Source organism: Bos grunniens, chromosome 1 (assembly GCF_055505025.1).
Source record: "Bos grunniens cultivar Pamir isolate PY7600 chromosome 1, Bosgru_T2T1.0, whole genome shotgun sequence".
In the NCBI taxonomy this organism is placed as follows: domain Eukaryota; kingdom Metazoa; phylum Chordata; class Mammalia; order Artiodactyla; family Bovidae; genus Bos; species Bos grunniens.
In genome coordinates, this window is record NC_141165.1 from 47,060,229 (window position 1) to 47,078,358 (window position 18,130).

Below are 18,130 nucleotides of genomic sequence, written 5' to 3' on the forward strand. Positions count from 1 at the left end.
ATTATATACTTGGAAGTTGATTAGAGAGTAATCTTTTTATTCCTCTGGCTTTACTGAGATATAATTGACAACACTGTAGAAGTTTAAGGTATCAGATCAGATCAGTTGCTCAGTCGTGTCCGACTCTTTGCGACCCCATGAATCGCAGCACGCCAGGCCTCCCTGTCCATCACCAACTCCTGGAGTTCACTCAGACTCACATCCATTGAGTCAGTGATGCGATCCAGCCATCTCATCCGTATACAATGTGCTAATTTGATACATTCATTTATTTCAAAATTATTACCACCATAGTTAGCTAACACCTCCATCCTGTTACATAATTACCGTTTCTCTTTTGTGGTGAGAATATTAAAGATCTACTCTCTTAGCAACATTCAAATATAATACAGTACTGGGACTTCCCTGGTGGTGCAATGGTTGAGAATCCGCCTGCCAACGCAGGGGACACCAGTTTGACCCCCTGTCCAGGAAGACTCCACATACTGCACAGCAACTAAGCCTGTGAGCTGCAACTACCGAGCCCACACTCTAGAGCCCAAGAGCCATAAACACCAAGCTCACATGCTGCAACCACTGAAGCCCATGCAACTGGAACATGTGCTTCGCAACAAGAGAAGCCAACACAATGAGAAGCCGGTGCACTGCAATGAAGTATACCCCCAGGTCACTGCAACTTGAGAAACTCGGTGCAGCAACGAAGACCCAGCACAGCCCTAAATAAGCACATATAATACAGTATTATTAGTTTTAATCACCATGCTGTATATTCGATCCTCAGAACTTATTAATCTTATAACTGGAAGTTTGTCCAATTCTTTGACCAATACTGTCTCATCTCCCCCATTCCCTAGATCCTGGTGACTCCACTGTATGACTTTGGGTTTTTATGTTCCACATATGAGTGATAATACAATATTTGTTTTTCCCTGTCTGACTTATTTCACTTAGCACAATGCCCTCAAGTTTCATCTAAGTTGTCTCAAACAGCAGAATTTCCTTCTTTTTCTCATGTATGAATAGTATCCATTATATATACACCACATTTTCTTTATCCATTCATCAATTCATGGATCTTAGGTTGGCTATTGTGAATACTGCAGCACTGAACAAGGGAGTGTGGATATCTTCATGCGATCCTGATTTCAGTTCCTTTGGATATAGATTCAGTAGCGGGGTTGTTAGATCATGGGTAGTGCTAGTTTTAAGTTTTTGAGGAACCTCCATAGTGTTTTCCATAGTGGCTGCACCAGTTTGCATTCCCAACAGTGCAAAAGGATTCCCTTTCCTTCACACCCTTTTATAACACTTCTTGTCTCTTATCTTTTTGAAAGGCTTCTCTCGTAGCTCAGTGGGTAAAGAATCTGCTTGCAATGCAGGAGATCCTGAGTTTGAGCTCCAGGTCGGGAAGATTCCCTGGAGAAGGAAATGGCCACCAACTCCAGTATTATTGCCTGGAGAATCCCATGGACAGAGGAGCCTAGTGGGCTACAGTCGGTGGGGTCATGAGAGTCAGACACAACTTAGTGACTAAATCACCTAAACCACCACCATTTAAATAGGAATGAGGTAATATCTTGTGGTTTTGATTTGCATTTCCCTGATGATTAGTGGTGTGGAGCATGTTTTTTATGTGCCTTTTTTTATGTGTTGTCTTTGGAAAACTATTCAATTCTACTGCGTACTTTTTAGAAGGGTTTTTTTGTTGTTTTTGCTAAGTTTATGAGTTCTTTCTATATTTTGGAAATAAACCCCTTATCAGATATATGATTTGCAAATATTTTCTTCCATCCTGTAGGCTGCTTTCTCATTGTGTTGGTTGCTTCTTTGCTGTGAAAGCTTTTTAATCTGATGTAGCCCCACCAGTTGGTTTTTGTTTTTCTTGCTTGTGTCTTTGGTGTTAGGTCTGGGAAACTGCTGCCAAGACCAGTGTCAAGGAGCTTTTCAGCTGTGTTTTCTTCTAGGAGTTTTATGGTTTCAGGTCTTATGTTTATGTCTTTAATCCATGTTGAGTTCATTTTTTTAAGTGGTGTAAGAGAGAGTTTCAAATCCTGGAAGATGATGCTGTGAAAGTGCTGCACTCAATATGCCAGCAAATTTGGAAAACTCAGCAGTGGCCACAGGACTGGAAAAGGTCAGTTTTCATTCCAATCTCAAAGAAAGGCAATGCCAAAGAATGCTCAAACTATCACACAACTGCACTCATCTCACATGCTAGTAAAGTAATGCTCAAAATTCTCCAAGCCAGGCTTCAGCAATACGTGAACTGTGAACTTCCAGATGTTCAAGCTGGTTTTAGAAAAGGCATAGGAACCAGAGATCAAATTGCCAACATCTGCCGGATCATGGAAAGAGCAAGAGAGTTCCAGAAAAACATCTATTTCTGCTTTATTGACTATGCCAAAGCCTTTGACTGTGTGGATCACAATAAACTGTGGAAAATTCTGAAGAGATGGAAATAACAGACCACTTGACCTGCATCTTGAGAAATCTGTATGCAGGTCAGGAAGCAACAGTTAGAACTGGACATGGAACAACAGACTGGTTCCAAATAGGAAAAGGAGTACGTCAAGGCTGTATATTGTCACCCTGATTATTTAACTTATATGCAGAGTACATCATGAGAAATGCTAGACTGGAAGAAGCACAAGCTGGAATCAAGATTGCCGGGAGAAATATCAATAACCTCAGGTATGCAGATGACACCACCCTTATGGCAGAAAGTGAAGAGGAACTCAAAAACCTCTTGATGAAAGTGAAAGTGGAGAGTGAAAAAGTTGGCTTAAATTCAACATTCAGAAAATGAAGATCATGGCATCCAGTCCCATCACTTCATGGCAAATAGATGGGGAAACAGTGGAAACAGTGTCAGACTTTATTTTTCTGGGCTCCAAAATCACTGCAGATGCTGACTGCAGCCATGAAATTAAAAGACGCTTACTCCTTGGAAGGAAAGTTATGACCAACCTAGATAGCATATTCAAAAGCAGAGACATTACTTTGCCAACAAAGGTCCATCTAGTCAAGGCTATGGTTTTTCCTGTGGTCATGTATGGATGTGAGAGTTGGACTGTGAAGAAGGCTGAGCGCCGAAGAATTGATGCTTTTGAATTGTGGTGTTGGAGAAGACTCTTGAGAGTCCCTTGGACTGCAAGGAGATCCAACCAGTCCATTCTGAAAGAGATCAGCCCTGGGATTTCTTTGGAAGGAATGATGCTAAAGCTGAAACTCCAGTACTTTGGCCACCTCATGCGAAGAGTTGACTCATTGGAAAAGACTCTGATGCTGGGAGGGATTGGGGGCAGGGGGAGAAGGGGACGACAAAGGATGAGATGGCCGGATGGCATCACCGACTCAATGGACATGGGTTTGGGTGGACTCCAGGAGTTGGTGATGGACAGGGAGGCCTGGCATGCTGCGATTCATGGGGTTGCAAAGAGTTGGACACGACTGAGCGACTGAACTGAATTGACTGAAGAGAAGGGTAAAATTGCATTTTCCTGCATGTACTTATCCAGTTTTCTCAGTAAGAGAATGGATCTTAAATGTTCTCAGCATAACAACAAATGCTAACTATGTGAGGTGAAGGATGTGTTAACGGCTCTTCTTATGGTAAACATTTAGCCATATAGCCATGTATCAGATTATCACAGTGTGCACCTTAAACTTACATAATATTATATGCCAATTACATCTCAATAAAACTAGAGAAAAAATATAAATAATTGTTCATTTTAGTGACATTTGGTAACTGCATAGTGAAAACAGAAAAAATGATAAATTCTATTATTCTCATATCTGTGTAATACTATATGTCTACTGTGAAGTCTGCACTTTACAGAAACACAGTTCTACATTCCCCCTCCCCATCCCCCACCCAAATTCTACATTCCAAGGGGGTGATTAACTTGTATATCTTATCGTAAAGTAGAACTGGATCCCAGGATGATAGCAACACAAAGCTTGCTTATTCTAACTAGCATGTTATATATTTATAGAACTTTATTATTATCCTTACCATATATTGTGTTTTAAGGATGAAATAAAAAAGCAGGAGCATTGTTGGCAGTTAATATTGTGTGTGTGTGTGTGTGTGTGTGTGTGTGTGTGTGTGACTTTAAAATATAAACAAGGGACTTCCCTGGTGGTCCAGTGGCTAAGATCCCAGGCACCCAATGCAGGGGGCCTGGCCTCCATCCTTGGTCAGGGGACTACATCCCACATGGTACAACTAAAAAATAAAAAACCTCCCTCATGCCACAACTAAAGCTGCCTCATGAAGCAATGAAGATCCAAGATCCTGCCAAACCTCAGACACAGAGCAGCTAAATAAATAGATAAGTATAAAACATTTGTTATAAATAAAATACAAACAAAAGTAACTACCATATTAGTTTTTAAAATGTCAGCAATGGTATTGACATTTTTACTGTTAGAACTGTGAAACATATAGACAGGAGATAACATCCTCACCTGAGAAATTACGCTAATTGCCTGTCTAATTGGGAAGGCTGAGGATGCAGTGTATTCATATTTGCATTCATGGGTTGGAATTTGAGATGGAGGCTCAAACAGCAAGGTTTACTAACTTTAATCCTTCTGTCTTCTAAGATTGGGGACTGACTGCATGGTAGGTTTTTGCTGCACTTGCCTGAGCTGAGAAGTTTGGCATGTCTTTTTTTTTTTTCCCCGTGGGTGGTGTAGGTGTGTGCATGCTCAGTTGTGTCTGACTCTTTTAAGACCTCATAGACTGTAGCCTGCCAGGCTTCTCTGTCCATGGGATTCTCCAGGCAAGAATATTGGAGTGGGTTGCCATTCTCTTCTCCAGGGGATCTTCGCAACCCGGGGATCGAACCTGGATCTCCTGCATTGCAGGCAGATGCTTTACCATCTGAGCGACCTTAGGAAGCACCTCTAAGATAGAGGCTTTCACAGTTAACAGGGAATTTGAACAGAAAAGCATGAGCAAGGGATGGGCTTTACATGTTTCATTGCTCTGAAGCTAGAGCAGAAAACAAGTTCAAAGATCATTCCAGATGATTCTGGGAAAACTTTTACTCCAAAGTATTGTAAACTTCCACTCTGCTGATGATTGGGATATTTTTGGATAATAAATCTATCCATTCGTATTGATATGTCTTTGACCCTCATACTCTGTTGCAGTTACTTTTGCTGCATAGAAAACTGACCCAATTTTAGCATCTTGAAATAACCACTTGACTAGGGTCACAGGTTTTGTGGGTCAGGAGTCAGACTGGGCTCTGCAGGGGTGGTGGACCTCTCCTTGAGATTTCAGGTCTCATCCTTTGGGCTGGGCTGCCTCAGGGCCTGGGGCTGTCAGCTGGAGTAACTACATTTGTCTTCTTTCTGCAGCTTGGCTTCCTTACAGCTACTGTTCTCTCAGGGTAGTTAGACTTGTACATGGCAGCTCAGGACTTCAAGACCAAGTGTTCTAGTGTTTAATGCCTGTGCTGTGATGCCTTTTATGACCCAGCCTCCAGACTGAGCCCACAGTAGTCTCTTGGTTGAAGGAGTCATAAGCCTGCCCAGATTCAAGAAGTGTGCCCAGTGCTTTCTTTGGCAGCACACACACTAAAATCAGAATGATTCAGAGAAGATTAACATGGCCCCCACACAAGGAAGACATGCAAATTTTCAAGTATTCTATATTTTTTTGCAACTAGAGATTATCATACTAAGTGAAATAAGTCAGAAAGAGAAAGACAAATATCATACGATATCATAAATATGTGGAATCTAAAATATGACATGAATGAACCTATCTATGGGGCTTCCCTGGTGGCTCTGACGGTAAAGAATCCACCTGCAATGCCGGAGATATGGGTTCAATCCCTGGGTCGGGAAGAGCCCCTGGAGAAGGAAATGGCAACCCACTCCAATAGTCTTGTCTGGGAGATCTCATGGACAGAGGAGGCTGGTGGGCTATATAGTCCATGGGGTCACGAAAGAGTCTGACATGACTTGGCAACTAAACAACAACATGAAAGAGAAACAGAATTATAGATATAAAAAACAGGCTTGTGATTGCCAAGGGGGGTGGGGAGATGAAGGGATGGACTCGGAGTCTGGAGTTAATTCAGTTCAGTCGCTCAGTTGTGTCTGACTGTTTGTGACCCCAGGAACCGAAGCACACCAGGCCTCCCTGTCCATCACCAACTCCTGGAGTCCACCCAAACCCATGTCCATTGAGTCGGTGATGCCATCCAACCATCTCATCCTCTGTCGTCCCCTTCTCCTCCTGCCCTCAATCTTTTCCAGCATCAGGGTCTTTTCAAATGAGTCAGCTCTTCGCATCAGGTGGCCAAAGTATTGTAGTTTCAGCTTCAACATCGGTCCTACCAATGAACATCCAGGACTGATCTCCTTGAGAATGGACTGGTTGGATCTCCTTGCAGTCCAAGGGAATCTCAAGAGTCTTCTCCAACACCACAGTTCAAAAGCATCAATTCTTCAGCACTAAGCTTTCCTTATAGTCCAACTGTCACATCCATACATGGCTACTGGAAAAACCATAGCTTTGACTAGATGGACCTTTGTTGGCAAAGTAATGTCTCTGCTTTTGAATATGCTATCTAGGTTGGTCATAACTTTCCTCCCAAGGAGTAAGCGTCTTTTAATTCCATGGCTGCAATCACCATCTGCAGTGATTTTGGAGCCCAGAAAAATAAAGTCTGACACTGTTTCCACTGTTTCCCCATCTATTTGCCATGAAGTGATGGGACTGGATGCCATGATTTTCGTTTTCTGAATGTTGAGCTTTAAGTCAACTTTTTCACTCTCTTCTTTCACTTTCATCAAGAGGCTCTTGAGTTCCTCTTCCCTTTCTGCCATAAGGGTGGTGTCATCTGCGTATCTGAGGTTATTGAAATTTCTCCTGGCAATCTTGATTCCAGCTTGTGCTTCTTCCAGCCCAGCGTTTCTCATGATGTACTCTGCATATAAGTTAAATAAGCAGGGTGACAATATACAGCCTTGATGTACTCCTTTTCCTATTTGGAACCAGTCTGTTGTTCCATGTCCAGTTCTAAGTTGCTTCCTGACCTGCATTCAGGTTTCCCAAGATGCAAGTCAGGTGGTCTGGTATTCCCATCCCTTCAGAATTTTCCACAGTTAATATTGTGATCCACACAGTCAAAGGCTTTGGCATAGTCAATAAAGCAGAAATAGATGTTTTTCTGGAACTCTCTTGGTTTTTCAATGATCCAGCAGATGTTGGCAATTTGATCTCTGGTTCCTCTGCCTTTTCTAAAACCAGCTTGAACACCTGGAAGTTCACAGTTCATGTATTGCTGAAGCCTGGCTTGGAGAATTTTGAGCATTACTTTACTAGCGTGTGAGATGAGTGCAATTGTGCAGTAGTTTGAGCATTCTTTGGCATTGCCTTTCTTTGGGATTGGAATGATAACTGACTGGAGCTAGTAGATTCAAACTATTACAATGGTTTATTATGCAATCTATTAGAATGGATAGACAATACTGTATAGGACAGGGAACTATTAATATATTTAATCTCCTAGGATAAACCGTAATGGAAAAGAACATAAAAACAAATGCATATATATGTATAACTGAGTCATTTTGCTATGCAGCAGAAATAATACAACATTGTAAATCAACTATAAAACTGAAAATGAAAGTCGCTCAGTTCATGTCCCACTCTTTGGGATCTCATGGGCCATACAGTCCATGGAATTCTCCAGGCCAGAATACTGGTGTGGGTAGCTGTTCCCTTTTCCAGGAGATCTTCCCAATCCAGGGTTTGAACCCAGGTTTCCCGCACTGCAGGTGGATTCTTTGCCAGCTGAGACACAAGGGAAGCCCAAGAATACTGGAGTGGGTAGCCTATCTCTTCTCCAGTGGATCTCCCTGACCCAGATAATTGAAATGGGGTCTCCTGCATTGCAAGTGGATTCTTTACCAACTGAGCTATCAGGGAAGCCCATAAATCAACTATACGTCAATTAAAAGAAAAAAAAAAAAGGGAAGAGAAAGTGGGCCCATAGGAAACCTGCACACCACCACTGCTCCATGAAAGGAGTGTCAAAAGACTTGGGGCCCTGTTCTAAGACTGCCACTTACTCTATACCCAACTCTCTCATACTCACATTCAGCTTAAATATTTTTTCAGAGTGAATACAACGTGTTAATAAAATTCACTACGTGGGATTCAAGGCCACTGAAATTGCCATGTAATGATTTTTCTTTCCCAGGGGAAGCAGATGGAATGATCAGACGGTGCCTACTGCTTTTAAACAAGGCTGCCAATGTCTGTATGTCCCTCCCAAGAGATGGGCTGCATTTCTACAATGAGGGGGAGAAAATGTAATTGTCTTTGTTGAAGAAATCAACTATTTTATTTAGAAATCATGCTTGCTTGCTTTTACTCTTTGTTCTTTGGATATATAGAATATGTCTCTGCAAAAAGATGGACTGAGAAGATTGGTTGTTAGTAATTCAGTAAAAGTATTTAAAACATGCCCTAGGGCTTGGATTAATTGCTTTTGGGGCAAAATTTAAGGAGATGCCAAAAACTTTTTAGTCAAGATATTCTAATGTAGTATTTTTAAAAATCAAAATTTATGCCAAGCAATCCAAAACAAAACGTCAAAATTTTAAATAAAGCCAGATCAGTTTCCTAGGGCTGCTGTAACCATAGACCATAAACTGGATGGCTTAACAGAACTGTATTGTCTCCCAGTTCTGGCGGTTAGACACATCAGGAGAAACCTCATGCCTCTCCCCTAGCTTCTGGTGGTTGCCGAAATCTTACTCCTTGGTTTGTAGCTGCACCACTCCAAACTGTGCCTCCATCTCCCATGACCTTCTTCCAGGTGTGTCTCTGTGTCTTTCCTCTTCTCATAAGGACACCAGCCACTGGATTTAGGGCCCACTCTAATCCAGTATGATCTCATCTAATCAGATTATATTTACAAAGACCCTATTTCCAAATAAGGTCATGTTCTGTGGCTCTAGTGGATGTATATTTTTGGCAAACGTTATTCAACACTGTAGACAGGATTAATATAATTGATTTTCCCTTTTGCCTTAGGATTCAACATGGCTTGGTGTATGCTATGCTATGCTAAGCTATGCTAAGTCACTTCAGTCGTGTCCGACTCTGTGTGACCCCACAGACGGCAGGCCCCCAGGCTCTCCCATCCCTGGGATTCTCCAGGCAAGAACACTGGAGTGGGTTGCCATTTCCTTCTCCAATGCATGAAAGTGAAAAGTGAAAGTGAAGTTGCTCAGTCGTGTCCGGCTCTTAGAGACCCCATGGACTACAGCCTACCAGGCTCCTCCATCCATGGGATTTTCCAGGCAAGAGTACTCGAGTAGGGTGCCATTGCCTTCTCCGATGGCTTGGTGTGGCCTCCCCTATTTTAGTAGTGAGAGTAGGCTGGCCGATGCCTGCCTATTACGTCAGCTTTGAGACGGAAGACTTAGGAGGCCACTGTGCACGTTCCTCCTGGGAACTTTCACCTACTGACCTGCCTCAGCTTCTACATTCCCGTGTGATGACTCTGAAATCTATCTCTCCAGCCTTACTACTCTCCAGATGTCTGATTTCCAATAAGTTCTGATTACCTGTTCTATGCATATAACTCGGAGAAGGCAATGGCACCCCACTCCAGTACTCTTGCCTGGAAAATCCATGGACAGAGGAGCCTGGTGGGCTGCAGTCCGTGGGGTCGATAAGAGTCGGCCACGATTGAGCGACTTCACTTTCACTTTTTACTTTCATGCATTGGAGAAGGAAATGGCAACCCACTCCAGTGTTCTTGCCTGGAGAATCCCAGGGACGGGGGAGCCTGGTGGGCTGCCGTCTATGGGATCGCACAAGGTCGGACAAGACTGAAGTGACTTAGCCTGGCCTATGCATATAACTATACTGGCTCCCCCTCATCCCCGCCCCATGCGTTTTGAATCATTTCTTCATTCCAAATGTTCTGAAATTGTACAGTGAGGTAATTTAGTTTTTTTTTTTTTTTTATTCAATAAGCTGGGTATTAAGTAATAAAGAAAGAAAGTGAAGTCACGCAGTCGTGTCTAACTCTTTGCGACCCCATGGACTGTAGCTCCATCCATGGGATTTTCCAGGCAAGGGTATCGGAGTGGGTTGCTGTTTCCTTCTCCAGGGGATCTTCCCGACCCGGGGATGGAACCCCAGTCTCCAGTATTGCAGGCAGAGGCTTTACTGTCTGAGCCACTAGGGAAGCCCCAGGTATTAAGTAGATGCTTTCAATTTGGAAACTCATTTCTTTAAGTTTGAGGGACTATTCTTTTATTATTTATTCAATAATTGTCTCCTTTTGCTTCATTCTCATTTCTTTGTAGAACTTCTGTTAGTCTAACAATGGGGAGCCTGTATTTGCCTGCTAATGTTACTATCATTTTTGCCTTTTTCCCTTTTATTTTATGGGACGTTGCCTCAAAATTCTCTTCTGATGATTCTTTTGAAATAGTTTTCATTCTGGTTTTTATACTGTTAGTTTTCAAAAGCACTTCCTTTTTCTCTGATTACTTCTTTCTTTTTGAAAAACCTTTTAAAAAGCACCTTATTCCTGTGTCACGGGTCCAACAGGTATCTTTCTTTTTCAGAGGATACTGGTTCATTTTTTTGAAATTTTCTTCTGTTGTCTGCATTGTCTTTATTTCTTTAATTTTGTTATTTGTTTTTCCTTTTTGTCTTGTTCTGTGTCTCTTATGTTGGGTATTTTCCTAGATTGTTCGGTGAGCCTTGGCTATCTGTCGTAAGAGTGAGGATGGAGAAGGCTGATTTTCGTGCAAAGGTGGGAGCCTGATGTGTGGAGGACTAACAAGGTGGAGTGAGCCGAGCTCTAGAGGGCTTGCCCAATGTTAGAGCACAGAAGGATCTACTCTCTCTCTAGTGTTGGAGGGGGCCCATCGGGCTGGTCTTCCAGCTTTCTGGGAAATGAGTGGGCAAATGGGTTGGAAGGTCTTGCAGACTAGAATGTAGACTTCCCTTAAAGTGATTCTACTTTCAGTTCATTTGTAGCCCCTGCCTTTCCTCTGGGAAAGGGTAGGAGTGCTTTTGATCTCTGAGTCCCCAAAGTCCTGGGATGGGATGAGCTTGCTAATCACTGTTCCCCTCTCTGTAGGTGCTTGTTTTCAGCTTTTTCTTAGGTTAGTCCCTCTCATTTTGATCTCTCTTATTCTTTATTTTCTTGTGGATTTGTAACTTTTACTTTCCCTTCCTGTCTTTTGGTGGGGAGGGCATTGAGAGAGGAAATAAAAAGCATATGTTCAATTCTCTATCTTTTCAGGTAATTAATAATTCATTATTAAACCTTGTAGATGATCACTGCATGATTTCCCCTTAGAAGACAACTTCTTCAATCACAAATATAATTAAATATGCCAGTACTTTACTTTAACAGGGGATTTAATGCTCCACCAGTTAAAGGAACTCAGATGTATTAGGGCCATTTAGTGGACAGTTTGAATTAAGCACTATGGGCTTTAAAGAGCACCTTCTTAAAACTAGGAAAATAGCTAGAAAGCTTCACTACTCATCTCAGTGTCGCTGTGCAAAATTTCCCAAAATAGAACGGTTTCCTCTCCATTTATTTCATAGGTTATTTTAGTACTTATTTAATTTCATCTTTATGGCTATTTTAAAGTCTTGGTTGCTGAAATTTAAAATGTTTCTCTACTAATATTCTTGTGGAAGGTGAAAAAATAACTGACTATTCTTCTTTCTTTATAACAGCCTTTTTATTCCATGAGGATTCGCTTCTGTTTCTCTCTCCTCTGGGGTATTTCACTAGTCTACAGCTAGCCTTTCCTAGGAATTAATTGAGGAGGAAATGGCAGATAGGATTAGGCTGTTGGACCCGGGTAGAGGCCAGGCTTGGCAGTACCTGTGGTCAGCTGGGACAAGCTGTCAGTGAATTATACTGCTCTGTGGTTATTAAGACTTCACGTTACACGTGAATTGAAAAGAACTAAGTTATCCAGTCTCTCAATCTTGCCCTCAATAATTTACTTAAAAAAAATTGTTCTGGAGATTTCAGGCTGAAATTTAAAATTACCTCTCTCTTTTCATAACTCCGAAAGGATTTTATTGTTTTACACCCATAGCTATAGGATCTATTGTAGATATTCTTAAGCGTCCATTCAGCCAAATCATGAGAGTTCCCTCAAGAGTTCCCACAGGGTCAAAATATGTGAATCACAGTGCTTGAGCCAAGTGCAAACCAGCTGGGATTTTAAACAGATCAAGTGTGGAGCTGAAGCCTACTACATCATTTAAATGCCCTCTAGTGGCCATGTGTCATTTTTAGTTCTCAAAACAGTTTCAGTGCCGTCCAGGCTTCCTTTGCTCAGTAGTAAAGAATCCGCCTGCCAATGCAGGAGATGCAGGGTGATTCCCTGGGTCAAAAAGACCCCTTGGAAAAGGAAATGGCAACCTACTTCAGTATTCTTGACTGGAGACTCCCAAGGACAGAAAAGCCTGCTGGTCTAGGATCCATGGGGTCGCAAGAGAGTCGGACGCGACTTAGTGACTAAACAACAAAAACAGCAACAAATATCTTTCATAGAGTGATTTACCAGATAGTTTTGAATTAGGGTTATTATTAGCTGCTTCTGCTCTTGGAGTGAAACAGAACTGGAATATTTCCTGATCATAAAAAATGTTTGACAGCTTGAAATGTGCCTAAACCTTAGCTCTTATTCCAGGTGCATCTGCTCTTATGGCTACAAAATAAAGAGTTGCTGTTTGGTTTGCCTACTAGGTCACATAAACAGCACCAGTAGTTATAATTTACTACTTTGTAACTGAAAAGTAAAAAGAAGTATTATATGTAATATGAGATAACTAGTTCAGTTCAATTGCTCAGTTGTGTCCGACTCACTAGTTCCATTCCGTTCAGTCGCTCAATTGTGTCTGACTCTTTGCGACCCCATGGATCACAGCGTGCCAGGCCTCCCTGTCCATCACCAGGAACAAAATTCAAAATATTGATGGCCAGAGGGTTTAAAGGAGCAACAATCTTCAGTCTCAGAAAACTGAAGAGCTGTGAGAGAGACAGTTTCATTTGTCCATAAATGAATGCCATGGGCGAGCAGAGTAGTGTGATAAAATAATGGTGGTAGCAGTAGCAGCTAACATATACTGAATGCTTGAATGCCAGATGCTATTCTGAATGCTCTGCTTGTATTAATGCACAACAATCTAATTAAGTAGGTACTATTACACCCATTTTTTTTTTGCTACACCCATTTTATAGACAAAATGACAAAATATAAACAAAATAGCCACTAGTCAAGGCTGAGTAGGGACCAGAAAATTTGGAGTGTCCTTTGGCCTCTTAGCTGGTTGGATTTTGGTTAGTACTACTTTTGCTGAAGGGTTTTTGGAGAATCATAAAAATCCCTTCAACAGAACCAGGGCACAGTCAGCCTTGAGCATCCTGGCTGGGCTCCACGAAGGGTTGGAGATGTTCGCTTGGGGATGAGGTAGAGCAAACAAGCTTTGCTCTGGGTCCCTGACCTACCTTGGTTAGACCTCCTACTCTTTTGGTTCTGTTGGGATAAACTGCCCCCAGGAGAACCGAGAGTAGATTTGACTTTTGTATAATTGTGGTCTGAGGTTATTTATAACCTCTTCTCCAGCTTTTTACTTCAGATAGTAGAGACTTGATTTATTTGAGTATAACCAAACTAGTTGTCTGTGGTTATGCAATAAAGCATTTTTAAGCATTTATGCAGTGAAGCATCATTAAGCATTTTTCTTCTTGTTGGTCACAGATCTGATTCTGTTCTTTCACTTCAGGACTGTGACCAGTTAAGACCTTAAAGATAATAAATAATACCTCACACAGTGCTTTCTTGATTTCAGTGAGCCTCACAAAGTATTTTTTGAGATCAATAACAATGGTTTTATTATCCTCAGTGTACAGATAAGGAAACTGGGACCCAGGGAGATTAAGTGGTTTGCCAAAATACACATGACTGCTGGCACAGAATTAAGACTAGAACACCTAGGCATTTCACTGCATTTTTTAAACACACACACACACACTTTTCTAGGCATGCAGATGAATCTGTGTGCATGCATACATGATAATACTAACTGAATGTTAAGTAAGGTAGCCTCACATGAAAGTGAAACCATGCTAATTTCAATTTTATCTGATATTTTCAGTTAAAGACCTTTGAAAGAAAGACAATCAAATCAGTGCCATAGGTTAGATAATTTAAGATTCTTTACATGCTCAAAGGCAGAATCTAGATAATCTTTCAAAGCTTGCTCTAGTCCTCTAATTTTTTTTAATGAAAAAAGTAGGATTATAAAAATGTTTTACTCATAAAATAACATACCTCTATAGCAGTTTTACAAGCTTATCATGCCTAAAACAATTTATCCAGAAGGAGGCAGCATTTTACTATTAAATTGATGCTTCTGCAATGAGTCTAATGAGTGTTTTTTTTTTTTTTCTTTAAAGTTGTAAACTACCTAATCACACAGATCCAAAAATTTTTCAGGGCAAAGATTCTTGGATATCACCAGAGTTTTGCATATTGAACTGTTGAAACATCCAAATCCTGCTCAGATTAAACACAACTAAAATTACAAACAGCAAATGTATTTGTAGGAACTGTTTTTCAGTAAAGATACCAATCAAAATATAGAATTGAACAGAAAATAGAGTAGAAGAATGGGAAAAATGAATGATTTGATTATTGTAGAAACTTGCAGCAAATATGTATTTGATCAATGAGACAAACTTTAGAGGAAAAAACCCCTTCAATTCATTCAGAAATAATAAGGGTAATGAATTAGTTTTAACCATCTACCTAATTTCATACATGCAACTTGCTTTCTTTCCCCACTTTGTTTTCATGGAATCACAGGATCTTTAGAAGGGACCTTGAAATTTCACATGACACATTTCATTGTTTGCTGGTGAGAACTCATTTCATCCATCTGCGGAAATGAGTCTATTTTCAGAAAATTAGGAAGAAAGCAATTCCAACATGATAGGGGAAGCTCAGATATAAGAATGACGGGACATCAAGGGGGACTTTTCCTATTGTCCTGTGTTGACAAAAAGGATCCAGAGCTAAAAACAGTAACTGGGATCTACCACTTCTTCCAAAGTCTTACTAAGTGGCTGAACAACTGAGCATCAGTCCCCACCTACACCCCCCTCCCCTAATATGGAGTCCGCGGTTTATAAAAGAGCCTGGGGACATGGGGATTCTTCCCTTCCTTTTGGGGAGGGATTTCTCCTGACTCCCATTGCCAAGTGAAGAAAGTTTCCAAGACAATGGCTTTTAGGATCTACTGCTGGTGACCTCTGATTGGATAGCAGAGTTGCTGGGCTACCCATTCCTAAAAGAGCTACCCATTTCTACTAGAGAAGATGGAAGCCAGGGAGGGCTGACTGGTCACGTGGAAGAGGAATGGCAGTGGAACCGTGATCTTGCCCACCCTTACGTGGCATGGCCAGGGTGTGAGAAATTCCCTGAACAAGGAACATAAGAAGACATATATTCTTCAGCTGCTTCATGTACAAGCTGTGCACCCCAGGACTAGGCACCGTGGCCTGGGTTCTATTACTGAGAAAGTTGAGGGGAGGTGGACTTGAAGTGCTGGCCGCACACTCAGGGCTCACTGGAGATGCAGAGCAGCCAATAGAGAGAGGACACCAGTGCCCCTTTCTTTCCCTTCTTCCTGATTCCAACACTTGAGAGAAAGAGCCATGTCTGGGAGAGGGAGGGAGGCTGTTTCACAGCCAGGACTCCCTCCAACCCCAGGTCACTTCAAACAGCCAAGATTCCAACTCAAGCCTTCTCTGGAGGAGACAGAAAGGAGGTGGAATTTACAAAGAGTTTGAAATTAAAGTTTTATACATTTTTTGGATAACCAAAATTGATAGAAATGATGCAATCTGTCCAGGATGTCACGGAATGATATGAAAAGGAAATGTGGAGTATAGCTAAAGGCAGGTACAATTCTCATCAGCAATTTCTGTGGGTCTAGTTTCCCTAGAAACAGACAGGGAAAACTTCAAGACGTCTAAGAGAACTGCAATAATATGGAGCCACCAAAGCAGCAAAGTAGAAATGTCTGAAGGCAGTATTTAAGCATGGTTATCGTTTAGTCACTCAGCTGTATCCGACTCTTTGCAACACCATAGACTGTAGCCCACCAGGCTCCTCTGTCCATGGGATTTTCCAGGCAAGAATACTGGAGTGCGTTGCCATTTACTTCGCCAGAGGAGAATCTGCAAGGTAGACTCAACCACTGAGCCACCAGGGAAGCCACCATTTAAGCACTGCTGCTGCTGCTGCTAAGTCGCTTCAGTTGTGTCTGACTCTGTGTGATCCCATAGACGGCAGCCCACCAGGCTCCCCTGTCCCTGGGATTCTCCAGGCAAGAACACTGGGGTGGGTTGCCATTTCCTTCTCCAATTCATGAAAGTGAAAAGTGAAAGTGAAGTCGCTCAGTTGTGTCCAACTCTTAGCGACCCCATGGACTGCAACCTTCTAGGCTCCTCCATCCATGGGATTTTCCAGGCAAGAGTACTGGAGTGGGGTGCCATTGCCTTCTCTGGCATTTAAGCACAGACAGGGTCAAATACAGAGTTCCAAGAATCCCTTGGCTTCTGTGTGATGTGGAATGATCCAGAGCTTCTTACTTGTCTTGATGAAAGGATTGAAACCAGAAGCCTGCTGCTGTGCTGTGGTAGCAATGGGAGGGAACCCAGTGCAGGCTTCTCTCAGGCACTGCTGGAAGATAAAGTGGAGATAGACTCAGGATTTACAGGGCTAGCCTGGGCTAAGATGGAGCCAGGTAACAGAGGAAAAAGTCCACGAGACCTCCACCTTTGCCAGAAGAACTGACCACAAATGTCTCCATCAGGATGTGATCAGGTGGTGCAGGGGACATATCTGAGGAGGTCAGTTCTGGGGTCAACCCCCCCTTCAGCTGCTCCCAAGGATATGCAATTCCTGCCCTATCTGTAAGTCCCCATCTTTGGAGGAGGGAAGAACAAAAGAGGAGAGAAAAGTCTTAGAGGGAGTTTGAACTTCAACTGACTACATATTTATCTGTGACTCTTTAAGCCAAAGCAACTGATTCCTTCTTTCTCTCTTTCTTCCTTTCTCTATTTTTTTGGCTGCATCAAGCAGCACGTGGGATCTTAGATCCCTGACCAGGGATTGAACCCATGCCCCCTACAATGCAACTGTGGAGTCTTAACCACTGAATCACCAGGGAAGTCCCCAAAGTACCTGATTCATTCTTAACTGGTAAGTTTGCATCTCCCGCTATCCCATCCCATCACCTCAAAAAGTGGGAATTTTGGGTCTGCCATAACAAAACACTACAGATTGAGAAGCTTAAACAACACAAGTTTGGAGGCTGGAAATCCAAGATTAGGGTGCTAGAAGATCTGGTTCCTGGTGAGAATCCTCTTCCTGGCTTTCAGATGGCCACCTTCTCACTGTTCTCACATGGCAGAGAAAGCAGGCTCTCGTGTCTTTCCCTTTTCTTACAAGGGCACGAATCCCATCATGGGAGCCCCACTCTCACAACCTCAACTAAACTCACCCATTTCCCAAAGGCTCCATCTCCAGACACCATCCCACTGGGAATTAGGGTTCAACATCTGATTGTGGGGGGAGAGACACAATTCAGTCCATAACAGCGGGCTTGTGAGGAAGTTTATATCATTTATAGAAAAAGCATGACACCATCATCTTTTGTTGTACCTAAATTATAGTATGTCACTAAAAAACGAGTTCTTTGTAAGCCTCATGAGGGCAGAGACGTGATTTAGCTCACTGCTGTATTCCTAGAGCTTGAATAACTATTGAATAAATAGTTGAATAACTATGAATGAATAACTATTCATTAAAGAAACAAATAAATAACAGTTTTCTTTGCATTTAACTATTGAAGAAATTCAATAAAGCTAGAGATTTCTGATTAAAACTGAAAAAAAAGAAAAATTATACCACGAGTACTTTCAGCCCCTCACCTCCCCACTGTGGGCAGAGAAAGAGACAGAGGGATGGAGAGAAGTGGGGAGAGGAAGTACAGAGAGGCTGGGAAGGAGAAAAAGAGAAACTTAGA

The 18,130-nt window shown here is 42.0% G+C and overlaps 1 long non-coding RNA gene and 1 other non-coding gene across 4 annotated transcripts in view; both read left to right on the forward strand.

Annotated features, from left to right (window-relative positions):
- Positions 1-18,130, forward strand: part of LOC147379391 (uncharacterized) — a 40,935-nt gene that overhangs the window by 11,990 nt on the left and 10,815 nt on the right. Inside the window, exons 2-3 of one of the 3 annotated variants that reach the window (XR_015160715.1) lie at positions 1,380-1,569; positions 1,905-4,073. This is a non-coding gene — a long non-coding RNA (uncharacterized LOC147379391). Of the gene's footprint in view, positions 1-1,334; positions 1,570-1,904; positions 4,074-17,184; positions 17,305-18,130 lie in introns of those variants that run through there. The other 2 variants (XR_015160709.1, XR_015160705.1) reach the window with 2 other exon arrangements.
- On the forward strand, positions 5,569-5,674 carry LOC147379392 (U6 spliceosomal RNA). The gene has a single exon (XR_015135537.1). It is a non-coding gene; the product is annotated as a U6 spliceosomal RNA (small nuclear RNA).